At 33.8% G+C, this 14,870-nt stretch overlaps 1 protein-coding gene and 1 pseudogene across 1 annotated transcript in view; one reads left to right on the top strand and one right to left on the bottom strand.

The window, feature by feature from the left end:
* The window catches only part of CCDC102B (coiled-coil domain containing 102B), a 336,572-nt gene that overhangs the window by 319,581 nt on the left and 2,121 nt on the right, over nt 1-14,870 (top strand). The window lies entirely within an intron of this gene.
* Nucleotides 7,011-7,113, bottom strand: LOC120361761 (U2 spliceosomal RNA; annotated as a pseudogene).

The raw sequence follows: 14,870 nt of genomic DNA, 5'->3' as shown, positions 1-14,870 counted from the left end.
CAAGTGATTCTCCCATCTCAACCTCCCAAGTAGCTGGGATTACAGGCATACACCACCATACCCAGCTAATTTTTATATTTTTTGGTAAAAATGGAGTTTCACCATATTGGCCAGGCTGACCTCAAATTCCTGGCCTCAAGCGACTCACTTGCCTTGGCCTCCCGAAATGCTGGGATTACAGGTGTGAGGTACTGCACCTGGCCACAATTTTATCACTCTCCAAATGAAAACTACTCAATAGCTTTTCTTTAAACTTGGAATAAATCTTTGAACTCCTTACATTGACCTATAAAATTTAGGATGATGTAAGCCTTCTAAATGCTTTTCTTTGCACTCTCTGTCCCTGCTCTGTGCTTCAGTAGCATTGATTTTTTTTTAATTTCTGAACCTGCAAAGCTTTGCCCACAGCAATATTTTAGTAGAGTCGTTTTTTTTATGACCATGACATTGTGTTCATCATTTTTCCCTTGACTTTCTTCTCTTGCTTTAGGTGACAGCTGAAATGTTCTTTCAATGAGGCATTCCCTGATCACATAGAATTTTTCCCCTTAATCTCATAGCACACTGATCTTTTGCTTTACATGGCACCAAAATATGACTTCCCACTTGTGTACAGGTATATGCTCTTCTATAACATCTTTATTTTCTACTAGCTATAAGCATCATGAGGAAAAGGATCATATCTTTATTTTTACCATGCTATATCCAGTGCTGCTTCTTAATAGGTAGTGTATAATGTATTAAATACTTACTGGTATATAATAAGTGTTATACAAGCATGTATTGAGTTAATGAAAAACATATTATATAATACTTAACTTCAGAAAGTGTTCCATAGATCAACATTTGAAGCTTAATGGAGGATCAATATTTTCAAAGACTTTAGAAAATTAGAACTAGAATAAAACACAATAATCGTTTCCATGTAATAATCCTTCTGATAACATTGTCTGCACTTAAATCACTCCACTGTCAGGGTCGAGGAGCTCACCACTTCACAAGGTAGCATGTTTGATATCATTCTATTCCTACTATTTTTTAAATGTCTTTATCAGATTTAATATAATCTAAGCATTATATTGAATTTGTTTTACTTATAATCTTATGGCAATGGTTAACTCCATTTTACAAAAAAACATTTGAAAAAAATGATACTTATATTAGATTTGTGCAAAAATAATTGTTTGCACCAACATAATATTGTGTTTCATTTGTGATTTCTTCTGAAATCTAAACAAAGATACAGTTAAAATGAAACTTATTATTATATTTAATTGAATGTTGAAGAATGACACTTCATTTTAGGATCCTTTATCATAATTGGAATTCTTTATGTTATATATTAGATTTATGTTTTTATCCCTTTGCACTTTTAATAATCCATATTTGCATGCACTGCAAATAAGAGATTTTGACTATTAAGCAAAATTTTTAAAATATAAAATACATTTTTAAAAACCAAATTTATGGAAAAAACATAGTTAACAGTAAGAAAGATATATTAAACATTTTTCCCTGTATAGTGTTTACATTTTCCTGTTAGTTATATTATCATAAAAGAAATGAAAATCTTTGTATGGATTGATGTATGCTTTCAAGTAAATAAAATAACATGTTTTGAAGAAGACGCTTATGTAATGTGTAAAATTCAATTTACTTTAACTTAGTATGAGCATATATAATCATTTAAATATGTAAGAGTTGGAAATATATCTATACTCTATCTCACAGAATTGAAGTGATCATCAAATGAGAAAATGATTTGAAATATGTTTTTAATTTAAGATTTTTTTTTCTGTTACTGAATTATTTTTATTACACTATTTTTTAGGGCATAGAGATTTGCTTACAGAGTGACCCACTTTTTCCTAGCTATTTTTGGGTACTATATTAGACACTTCTAAAATTGCAATACCTTTTATGGGTCACTTAGAAACCATTAAATGAGTTATTGTTTCAGTAAAATAAGTTACGTTTGCGAATTGCTGCCTATGGACCATTATTAATCCAGGAAAATGAAAGTGATGGTCTAATTACCTATCTGATTCTTTTCAGATTCTGGCTGAATAAAATATAAACAAAATGTTATAAAATGATGTTTTAAACATTAATTACAATTGAATAGGATAAATATTGTTTAAATTTTCATTTATAAAGTGATTGCTGGCATAAGAATATGTAAGCAATCCTTGTCAAGATGGTACTATTAGATTAATCATTGATCTTCCTTCCTCTGCTCTAAACTCAGGTAAAGATAAAACCTAGTCTTTCTGTTTGTTGTTTTTAGAGATAGGGTCTCCTTCTGTTGCCAAGGCACAATGCAGTGGGCACAATCACAGGTTAATGTAACACTGAACTCCTGGGAGCTCAAGGGCTCAAATGACTACTTTTTTAAAACAAGTTTTGTAGAGACAGGGTCTTGCTACATTTCCCAGGCTGGTCTAGAACTTCTGGACTCAAGCCATCCTCCAGCCTCAGCCTTCCAAAATGCTGAGACTACAAGTGTGAGCCCCTGTGTCTGGCCCTAAAATCTATTCTAATAAACTTAGAAAGAAACATAGACATGTCCAGTGATACAAACACAAGTCTCTGTTGACCAGAAACAACATAGAAGCTCACACCTATCTCAGGATCCAAATATGGGCAGTGGGAACTGGGAATATGACTCGTTGAGGGTGATGAGGATCAAAGTCTCCTTCACAAAGCCGAGTGGAGAGAGAAAGAAAAAGCCATTAAAGACAATCACAAGATTTCCAAAGTTTCTCATTAAAATCGAAAGCATGTTGCCAAATTGATTGCATAAAAAGAGGAAATACAGGCCGGGCGTGGTGGCTCATGCCTGTAATCCTAGCACTTTGGGAGGCTGTGGCGGGCAGATCACGGATCATGAGGTCAAGAGATCTAGACCATCCTGGCCAATATGGTGAAACCCTGTCTCTACTAAAAAACACAAAAATTAGCAGGGCGTGGTGGCGTGCGCCTGTAGTCCCAGCTACTTGGGAGACTGAGGCAGGAGAATTGCTTGAACCCGGGAGGCGGAGGTTGCACTAAGCCGAGATTGCGCCACCTCACTCCAGCCTGGCACCTGGCGACAGAGTGAGACTCTGTCTCAAAAAAAAAGAGGAAATATAACCAAATAATTTTTTAAAAATTAAACAAAATATAACTAAAGTTTTAGTTGTCGTTTATAAAACGTGCAGATTATGAAAAAGTTTTGAACCACTAAAATCGCAAATTTAAGTGATGCTTACATATTCTAAAGAACAATTTCTTTTAGTTTACAAAAAAAGACCATAATAGAATTATTATTAAATATTTTGCTCAATAATTCAATTCCTTGCAACACCTTGAAACAAATAAGCAATGTTATATAGCTGTACTTTATTGGTGAATTTTGCCAGAAAATTAAGAAACAGATTTTTAAAAATATTTTAGAGAAGCTCAAAAAATCAGTTTCCTAACACTTTTATGAGATAGTAAATTATTGATAGTTAATGCGAACCATATAATAAAAGAGATCTACAGGCTGAGCATGGTGGCTCACACCTGTAATCCCAGCATTTTGGGAGCCCTAGGCAGGCAGATCAACCTGGGCTCAGGAGTTCAAAAGCAGCCTGGGCAACATGGCAAAACCCCTTCTCAACTAAAAAATACCAAAATTCAGCTGGGTGTGGTGGTGCACGCCTGAGGTCCCAGCAGCTCAGGAGGCTAAGGCGGGAAGATCACTTGACCATTGGAGGTCCAGGCTGCAGTAATGAGTGTTTGTGCCACTGCACTATAGCCTGGGAGACAGGGTAAGACCCTGTCTCAATTTTTTTTTTAAGAAAGACAGAAGAATTACAGATCAATCTATAATTATGGGCACAAAAATCCTAAGTGATGATCCTGGAAAATGGGATCCAGAAGCGCTATAAAATATTCATCAAGTGTTTAGTCTCAGAACTCAGAGAAGGTTCTCTAGCAGAAAATATAAGAATTTACTTCACCACTTCAATTAACTGAGAAAGTGATATGATTATTACTAGATGATTATTACTATAATGATTATTATAATAAATTTGTATGATTATTATATGATTTTAAAGTGGTATTATTAAAAATAATACCATTTTAAAATAGTGACATGTAGTTTTGACAAAAGCTAGGAACATAAAAGGACTTCCCTAACCTAGTTTAAATTTCTACTTGAAATGTATAGCAAATATTATTCTTCACCGTGACGAAGAGAACCTCTCAATGAATTCAGAAATAAACAAAAACAATAAAACATTACTACTATCTCTCCTATTCTGTATTGTACCTTAGTAAAGCAAAATTGTGTAGTAATAAGCAAGAAAAAAAGGTAAAAAGGTTGGAAAAAAGAGACAATTTTACTATTGTGTAGTGGTAAAATACATATACAAGACAATGTATAGAACACTTACACAAATGAAAATAATTTGCTTTTTTTTTTGGTAAAAGTTCAACAGACAATCTAAAAATAGAATACAAGTGAGCAACTTGAAGCTTTCTCACCAAAATCCAGAGTAAAGAAAGGAGGTCCCCCCTCTCCACTGCTGATCAACAACATTCTGTAAGCCCTAATGCAATGCAGTAAAATTACCAAAGTAACTAACAGGTATACAGATTGGAAAAGATGTAGTAAAATTATCTTTCTTAACAGATGAGATGATTGTCTATGTAGAAAATCCAAAACAACTGACAAAAATACAGTTGTGAGTATTGAGCAAGAGAGTTGTAGGATGCAAGGTTAATAAAAATAATCACACTTCTATATATCGGCAATGAATAAGTGAAATTTGAAATTAGGAACACAACCATTTACATTAGCACCCCAAAAAGGAAGTACCTAGGTAAAATCTAATAAAAGTTATACAAGGTCCATATGAGGAAGGCTACAACACTCTGTTGAAAGACTCCAAAAAAGAACTAAATAGAGAGAGATTCCATGTTCATTGATAGGAAGACACTATTATCAATGTCAGTTCCTTCCAGATCAATCTATAGATTCAATGCAATCCCATTCAAAATTACAGCTAACTATTTTATGGATACTGACAATCTAATGATCAAGTTTATATAAAGGGAAAACAGACCCAGAATAGCCAATACAATATTAAAAGAGAAGAACAAAGTTGGAGGATTGACACTGCCTGACTTCAAGACATACTATAAGATACAGTCAACATGACAGTGTGGTATTAGTGAAATAGCAGAAAAATAGATCAATGGAACAGAATAGATATCCCAGAAGGAGGCTCACAAAAATACAGGTAATTGATCTTTGACAAAGAAGCAAAGACACAAACAATAGAGAACACAACAGCAACAAATATTTTCCACAAATGGTCCTGGAACAAATGGATATCCATGTGCACAAAAAAAAAAAAAAAAAAAATGAATTTTGATATAGACCTTCCAAGCTTCACAAAATCAACTCAAAATGAATCACAACTGTAAAACACAAAATAAAACCTCTAAAAAATAACATAGAAGAAAGTCTAGTTGAGCTTGGGTTTGGCTCTGACTTTTTAGATGTGACACCGAAAGCACAATTTGTGAAAGACATAACCAATAAGATGGACTTTATTAAAATCAAAAACTTTTGCTCTGTGAAAGAGAACATCAAGAGATGAGAAAACAAGCCACAGACTGAGAGAAAACATTTGCAGAAGACATATTCAATTAACTGCTATTAAAAATATAAAGAACTCTTAATAATAAGAAAACAAAAAATAAGCCAAAGACCTGAACAGACACATTACCAAAGAAAACATGCAAATGGCAAATAAACAAACAAAAAGATGCTCAACATCATATCTCATCAAGGAATTGCAAAATAAAGCAACAATGAAAAACCTACCACTAAATACCTATTAAAATGGCCAAAATCCAAAACACCAAAAACACCAAAGGCTGGCAATGATGTGGAGCAACCAGAACTCTTATTCACTGCTGGTGGGAATGCAAAATGGTACAGCCACTTTGGAAGAAAGTTTGCCAGGTTTTACAAAACTAGACATATCCTTACCATATGACCTATTCACTGAACTCCTTGGTATTAACACCAAGGAGTTGAAAATTTATGTCCACACACATCTGCACATATATTTATAGCAGCTTTATTTATAATTGCCAAAACTTGAAAGCAACCAAGATGTCATTCAGTAGGTGAATGGATAAGCCACTTGTGGTACATACAGATAGTGGAATATGATTCATCATTAAAAACAAATGAGCTATCAAGCTATGAAAAGACAAGGAGAAAATAAATACTGTAACTAAGTGAAAGAAGCCAGTACGAAAAGGCTACATACTTATAATTCCAGCTATATTACATGCTGGAAAAGGAAATCTATGGAGACATTAGAAGGATCAGTAGCTGCCAGGGGTTGAGCCAAAGGGAGGGACAAATAAGCAGAGCACAGAGGACTTTTAGGGGAGTTCAACTGCTCTCTATAATACTATCATGAGGGATATGTGTTATTTGTATTTGTCCAAACCCATATAACATTGAGAGTGAACCCTCATGTAAACTATGAACTCTGAATGAAAATGATCTGTCAGTGTAGGTTTATCAGCTGTAACAAATGTAGAATGCCATCTGGTGGGAGATGTTGATGATCAGGGAATCTATACATGTGTAGGGACAGAGGTTAGAGAAGATATTACTGTATGTACCTTACTCTGAATTTGTCTGTCAACTTAAAATTCTACTGAAAAAAAAAGAAAAAAAAACTCAATAATAATACAAAGCGATGAACAAAATTTTAGATGTATTTTAATAATTCAAACATATATGTGAGATTCTTTTTGAGAAGATTACAAAATTTCTGTAGGTCTTCAAAGAGGCCATAAATAAATGAGTAGCTTGCATTTATTGATAATACATTATAATAAGAATATCATTTCTCCCTAATCTTTAAGTTTACATATTTCTAACCAGAATACCAATAGAAATTGGCATAGGATTTGTCAAATTGTATGGAAATTCACATCAAAGACAGTAAAGAGAATAAATTTCCAGAAAAGCTATATTTTTTTCTGAAAGAAGTTTTAAACTAATAAGAACAGATACTAAACTTGATCTTAGCCCAAAGGCTGAGAAGCAATGGAAGAAGTTTTAAAAAAGGAGGTTAATTCCATTTCATCAGATGTCAATAGGCATTTAAATCTATAATAATTAAGCTAATGTATATTGTTGCATAGATAGCATGCCATGTTTGCTGATATTGTGAACAATGTTGTGGCAAATAGCATGTGCTTAACTAAATTCATGAGGAAATATTCTTTGAATTGCAATTTCTATTAATTAACATCAAATACATCATTAAATGCCCTAACATTTTTCTACAAACTTTTGCCTTCAGATCTTTTATCTGAAGAATTAGCACATTTAAAAACATGGTCAGGTGCTCTCTGTATGCCTGGTAATTTACATTACTTCTAAAATGTATTAACAACAGTATGCAAACCCAAGTACGAGTGGTCTCCTTTGTATTTCTTTTTTGAGGTTGCAATATTTTGTAGAATAATAGTTACACATGCACATATATGGGATATGTGTGTGTCTGTTATAATGTTGTAAATGCAATGAGATCAAGGATGTTGTTTGTCTTGCTCATTGCTTTACAACACCTAGATCAATTTCTGGAATATATCATATGTGAAAGGCAACAATTTTCTTGAATGAAAAATTTTATTTTCCCATTAAAAAGTAAAGCAGTTTCCCTTCTTAACTTTATTTCATTTTTAAAAAAACACTTTATCATAACAGGTGGGCAGGAAATTTTGTGTTGAAAATGTGAAACATAGTCATTTGGTATATTTCAACTTTTTAAAAGACATTTTTCGGGAGAAACTGAGTAACTAAAAACATTTATGGAGTAAAAGCAAGGAAATGTTAACCTAAGTATCAGCTTGCCAATTTTTCTGTAGTTGTAAGTCAATAATTCTTTTAGAAATACGTTCTTGAGATTGCATATATAGTATTTACAGGATCTGCAGAAACAGAGTCATTATCTTATCTTTGTTATTTTTTTCCTAAGTCATGAATCAAAATGCTGATCATGTACAAACATGTATTTAAGTTTGAAAAGCAAGGTGAATAAAACAGTGGGAAAGCTTTGGCATTTTAAGGGACAGAATTGCAAGACAGTAAACATTTTAATTTTTTTTGAGGGGTGTTTGTGTGTGTGTGTGTGTGTGTATTTGCATTTATCAGAAAATAAATGGTTGACCACTTTTCATATATTTGTTTGCATTTAATATTTAGATTTATGTTGTTTCTCAATCAACTTTCATAGTCTTTCTCTTATTTTTGTTTGGAAAAGACAAATTTCAAGAATGAGCAATTTTTTTAAGTAATCTATGTATTTCTAAATATTTTTCTTATTTCCATGAATAAGAAGATTATAAAATAGAAAACATTCTATGACTGTTTCATTCTTCATGGTACAGAGAAAAAGGAAATTAAAACCAAATTAAATAAACTTCCTAAATGAATAACCACATTGTATATTAAATATTATTAAACTGCCATTTTATATTATAACAAAATAACTCACAATCACCATTATAATGGTGGCTGTACTTTTAGTAGAATTTTCTGTACAGCTGTCTAGAACATTTTTATATGCTCTTTCATCAGACATACAGAAATACAAGCATACATATAATTATAACTTCCATTATTTTAATATACAAAGTTGTCTAATTTGGTGAAAAGAATTGAGGTATAGGAGGAGGTAAAAGAAACAGATCTGATAGTTTTTACCCACACAAATACATATTTGTGAAATATATTCCCATAATTTAATATGATGAATATTTATATAGATGGATTAATATATCATTTGAATAAAACTTATGTGCTATTTCTATTGATGTATGATCTTTATTATATTTATTATTCTTATCACTTTTCATATCTTAGTTCAGTGCTAGATTTTTATATAGAATGAAAGGAGGGCATTTGATCTATTTTAAGGAATATATTTCCATTGTTTTACCCACAGTTAGTTCTAAAATAAGAAAAAATGGCCTTGTATTCAAAGACCTGTGTCTAGCTCATGACAATTATCAGATTATGCTAAGTAAAAATTATGCAGAGTAATGGAACATTTAAATTTTATATTTGCTTTCCATTCTAATACAAAATAAATAAACCATTTACACACCAATATACTATATTATTTTCAAGGAATCTAGAATGTGAATTAATAATTTGTAATCTAATATATTACATAATATTTTGAACATTTCTTCATTACATTTTGCTATCTTAAAAGTAAGCTATGATTCTATAAATTTTTATTTCATCTTCCTGATATTTCATTACCACTTTCTCTGCCCTTTGAAGATGTCTTTTATGTGTAGATTTCCATTTATTCTCACCTTATTTTGATATTTTATATATATTCCTGCAACTATGTCTATGACTACCAATTATAATTCCAATTACAATTTAGATATTTCTTTTAAAATTGACCTGCTTAGGAGAAAATGCAGATCATGTCAATGAACTAAAATATTTTTCTTCATAGTTTTTATATTTTAAATTATCTTTACTGTTATATTCTCATGATTTAATATTAAACTTAGGCATCTGTACTACACAAGTATATATTTCTTACTTTACATAATCAGCAGGTACATAGGAGTTGCTGCTTAAGAAACCTGTGATTAGAACATTCATGCAGCTCTTTACTTTTGCAATATTATCTTCTTCTTATTGCCACGTCTGTCAAGAACACTATAGAACTCTTGCTGTGAAACTTGCTTACACAGTCAGATGTGAGGACAAAAATATTGATTAAATCTCAGATGATTTTCTGGTACCACATCTGATGCTCCATGTTTACTTATAGTTATTAAATTTTGATGATTAATCATTTTTATGACATATGCAATTGACACACTTAAATAGCAAAAATTAATAGTGACAAGGTATTCAACTTTTAAGAAGTGTCTTCTGCTTTTAGAAATTCCCATTTTGAAAAAAGCTATATTAAGTAAAAAGAATGTGGTCTAAATTATTTAGGCAAATTTGCATGTGTATAAGCAGAAAATTGACAGAGTTTGCATTTTTAACTGTAAACAAAACAGAAACATCTCAGTGACCCATACAAAATCTAAATTTCCCCTTTAATTGAAAATAATTTCAAGCACATAAATGCAAGTGAGTTTTATTATAACTTTTACAAAATTACATTGTATTATTTGTATCTTTTCATGGTAAATAAAATTATATGTATTATAACATTTAGTACCTTCTTCACGTATTATAGAATTTCTGGCTCAAAAACAAAGAATAAAATGTGATTATGGGAGGGAGAGGGGAGGGGAAAAAGGAAAAGAAGAAGAAAGTATGAGCAGAAGGAAGGCAGGGAAGAGAAGGAGGGAGGGAGGGAGTAAGGGGGGGAAAGAGGGAAGGAAAGGAGCAAAGGGAGAAGGGAGAGAAAAGGAAGGAAGGAAGGAGGGAGAGAGGGAGGGAGAGAAAAAAAGTTCCTGAGTTGCTTCTTTAACTTCTTTTTCTTTTTCTTTTCTTTTTTTTTTTTTTGAGACAGAGTCTTGCTCTGTCAGCAGGTGCCAGGCTGGAGTGCAGTGGTGCAATCTCGGTTCACTACAGTCTCCACCTCCTGAGTTCAAGCAATTCTCCTCCCTCAGCCTCCTGAGTAGCTGAGACTACAGGCGCACACCACCACGCCCAGCTAAATTTTTTGTATTTTTTAGTAGAGACAGAGTTTCACCATGTTGGCCAGGATGGTCTCAATCTCTTGACCTCATGATCAGTGATCTGCCCACCTCGGCCTCCCAAAGTGCCGGGATTACAGGCATGAGCCACCCTGCCCAGCCTGCTTCTTTAACTTCTTTAAGAAATTAGTACAGAAGTAGAATCCGCCTACATTGCTGAAACTTCTGTTTACATTATATACTTCACTGCATTAAATTTGCTTGAGCTCTGCTCTTCACATTTTAGCAATGTTACCTTAATTTGTTATATTTATTTTTTAAAGTCTATCACCTATTGGTACACAAGAATAAGTGCCTTCATTAATTTAAGCTATATTGTCAAATATTATTTCTGGTCTTGGAATCTAAAATTTTTCTACAAAATCCAAGGTTTAGTGTGTATGTTTTTTTATTAAAAATACTACATTTTTAAGAAGACATCAGAAATGTTGACTCAGCAGTAATAAAATTTACAGGCATAATTTCACAGACCAAAGAATGCCCACAAATATTTTTAACGAGGTGCCAGCATCTGATGGGTTTTATTAGCACTAATTTGCAAATCTAATTTACAATGGTTAGAATACTAAGGGACTTTATCAAATTAGGATATTAAAACTTCAGATGATCAATTGATATTTCTATTTAATTTCCCAAGTTATTTACTAACTGGTCATATATTGGATAAACTTACCTATACAGGGATTAAATATGAACTGCAGATGATGTTCTACTTGTTATGAAAATATTATAATCCACTATTAACATAAAAATTAGAATCATAATCATTATTTAAGAGAGTTCCAAACTTTGCTGTAATTTAATTTAATGATGAGATGAGATATTTTGGAGTTTGAAAGCAGTTATTCAGTGAGCTACAGAATGGCTGTATATTAGGAAAGCCTAAACATAGGTGATCAAGTGTTTCTGAATCATCCACCCTGCAAAATTCCAACATTACCTCTGTCTTTTCTTCTCGTATACACCTGCTAATGCTCACTTCCAAGGTGTATCTATTTCAACTGACATCTGCACTTGGACCTAATAGTAGACAAGGTCTTTGCCACTATTTAGTCCATTATCAAGGTGGTTACATGGAGCCACCAGACTTCTCTACTGTACCACCCTTCCCAAGGGGCCATCTTCATGCACCTTACGACTAACTCTGCAGAGAGAATAGAGCTGTCCTTTCTTGACTTGGTATGTTTTTGCATTTACAAATATAAATTTCTATTATCCACATGCAGTCCTACCTTCCTTATACCAGAATTATATGAAGGTTTTTCCTCTTCAAAACAAATTTATCCTATTTTTTCTTGATCCTAATTTCCTCAGCTTATCTGGAATCTGAACTTGTCATAAAAATTATTGTCTCTTTCCAAACGTTCTTTAACATTTTCATTTTACTGGTCCCTTCAGTGTAAGCTATCGCATATACTCAAGTCTTTGAAAGAATTGTAAAACCCAAACATTGCTAGACCAATACTGCCTACTCTTAACAATTCTAATTTTCACCTTTGTTTAACTTTCTTTCTTGCAAATCCCTTAGGCTTCATGTTCTCAAGTTACTAATTGTTATGTCCAATTCCTCAATTGTCATTTATTTTAACTTTACAGATACTCATAAAATGCATACTATATGCTCAGCACTCTTCTAAGCATGATGTTTATATATATTATATGTGTATATTTTAACTCAGTCCATCTATTTTTTTAATTACCCACCTTCTGAAGCCTGTTTCTGTCAATTCATCAGATTCATTCTCTATCCAACTTTGATCCCGAGCTGGTGAGGAGTTGTGATCTTTTGGAGGAGGAGAGACGTTCTAGTTTTTGCTGTTTTTGTCCTTTTTACACTGGTTTCTTCCCATCTTGGTGGCTTTATCTACCCGTGGTCTTTGTAGTTGGTGACTTTTTAATGGAGTCTTTGAGTGAACATCCTTTTTTGTTGATGATGAAGTTACTTCTTTCTGTTTCTTAGTTTTCCTTCTAACCGTCAGGCCCCTCTGCTGCAGAACTGCTGGAGGTCCACTCCAGATCCTGCTTGCCTGGGGATCACCTATGGGGGCTACAGAACAGTAAGGGTTGCTGCCAGTTTCTTCTTCTGTTATCTTCGTCACAGAAGGGTACCTGTCAGATGTCAGCCTGAGTTCTCCTTTATGAGGTGTCTCTTTGGATATACAAGGTTCAGGGAGTTGCTTGAGGAGACAGTCTGTCCCTTATAAGAGCTTAAGTGCTGTGCTGGGAGCTCCGTTGTTCCCTGCAGAGATGCTGGGCAGGTACTTTTAAGTCTGCTGCAGCAGAACTCATAACTGCCTCTTTTCCCAAGTGCTCTGACCTAGGAAGGTTGGCTTTATTTATAAGTTCCTGTGGTGCTGCTGCGTTTTTGCATAGATGCCCTGCCCCGCATGAAGTAGTCTAGTCACAGTCTGCCAGCAGAGGTGTTGCTGAGCTGCCGCAGGCTCTTCCCAGCTGCTGTGTGAACTGCCTCAGTGGTGGCGGACTACCATGGTAATGGGGGACACCCTTCCCCCGACACTGAGCTGGACCATTCTGGGTCCAGCTGCACTTGCTGCGAAACTCTCAGTCCAGAGCAGTTCAGATTGCTTGTTTTGTGGAGGTTTTACCCACCGAGCCAGATCCCCTGGCTCCCTGTCTCAGCACCCTCCCTTTCAGTTTGATGGGCCCATTGAAACAGCTTCCCAGATTGTGTGAATTTCTGTGTGCCAAGCCACCACTGGCTGAAACCGCCATGCTGAAAACTCGGGGCGCTTTTGGGCCTGGGAATCTCCTGGTCTGTAGGCAGTGAAAATTTGTTCGGACGTGTGGTGGGCACTCACTCTCTGCATTGTTCTTGCTGGGAACTGCACTCCAGAGCTGTTCCTATTTGGCATCCTGGATCCTCCCCCTTCTTCCCCTCATTTTCTTACTCTGCTTGGGTTCTTGCTGCAATATTCTACTGCTTTTTATTTTTACAGCTTTTCAGCACCATGTATACTTCATGTCCTTGTGGTCTTACTCAAAATGATCACATATGTTCAACTGCAGAGGACAGGCAGAGACTGAGAATGCAGCATGCTGTGTTCTCCCCCTTCCCAGGCATTGCCTTAGGGCCAGCTGGATTTGTGGCCGTATACTTACATAATTCTGATTTAATTTTTCTTGTGGGAAATTATGTGAGTTCAGGAGCTCTACATTCTTTTACTGAAATAAATATTTTCAAATCTCTGAAAGCACTTACATAATTCAACAGAAGTAAAACATTCCTTGCAGAGCTAGTAAGATGTCCACCACTAAATTTTTTTTAAGTGAGATTTAATTTTTTTTCTTAATATGCTTCTTATTCTGTAAAGGGAAATGACATTTATATTTAGAATCATGAAGCAAGAAACTATTCCTAATACTTATATGCTAAGCTGGAAAAGAACTAGAAATATATGCTTTGCCTGTTTTCTTAGGTATATTATTGCAGTTAGACTTCTGATAGTTTTTTTAATGTTATCATTGCGGTTGAGAGTCTGCTCAATGTGTTGAATTTCTTTAGAAGACCAGCTCCCATCTGCAAGGAAATTATATTGTGTCATGGCTGAGCATGCAGAAATTATTTTTCAGAAAAGGGAGGAAGGCAGAGTAGGGGAAGAGAGAGAGCTATAAAAAGTAAAGAATCCAAATCCCCAGTATCAAAACAAGGACAGGAATAGCTTGTGGACATCCCACTAGAACACAATGTCTTATTGTTAATTTTTATGAACTCACTTAGTTCATTTTCCAGAATCAGTCATATTAGTTACTACTCAGCCTTTTCTTAATTTTATTTTACTTTTCTAAAATACATATTTTATCATCAGAAAGACTTAAACACTTCAATATCCCATGTTTCAAAAGATGCTATTTACTTAAAATTATTTTTAAATCCTTGTGACAGCTGAATACATTTTTCTTCAATCGAAAATGTAAACAGTAAATAGATAACAATGGCCAAAACATTGATATTATTAAATTATATCATTTTTCCATTTCATTGTTTTTTATTAATTTCTGTCCTAGAGAAATGAAACAAACAAAAAAATGGCTCTCACAAATTATATCCCAATCCCTTTTTTTTTTTTCATTCTTGAAAATCTTTGAGTCCCACT

This window comes from Saimiri boliviensis, chromosome 13, assembly GCF_048565385.1.
Source record: "Saimiri boliviensis isolate mSaiBol1 chromosome 13, mSaiBol1.pri, whole genome shotgun sequence".
In the NCBI taxonomy this organism is placed as follows: Eukaryota; Metazoa; Chordata; class Mammalia; order Primates; family Cebidae; genus Saimiri; species Saimiri boliviensis.
This window is presented reverse-complemented; position numbering and strand designations above follow the sequence as displayed.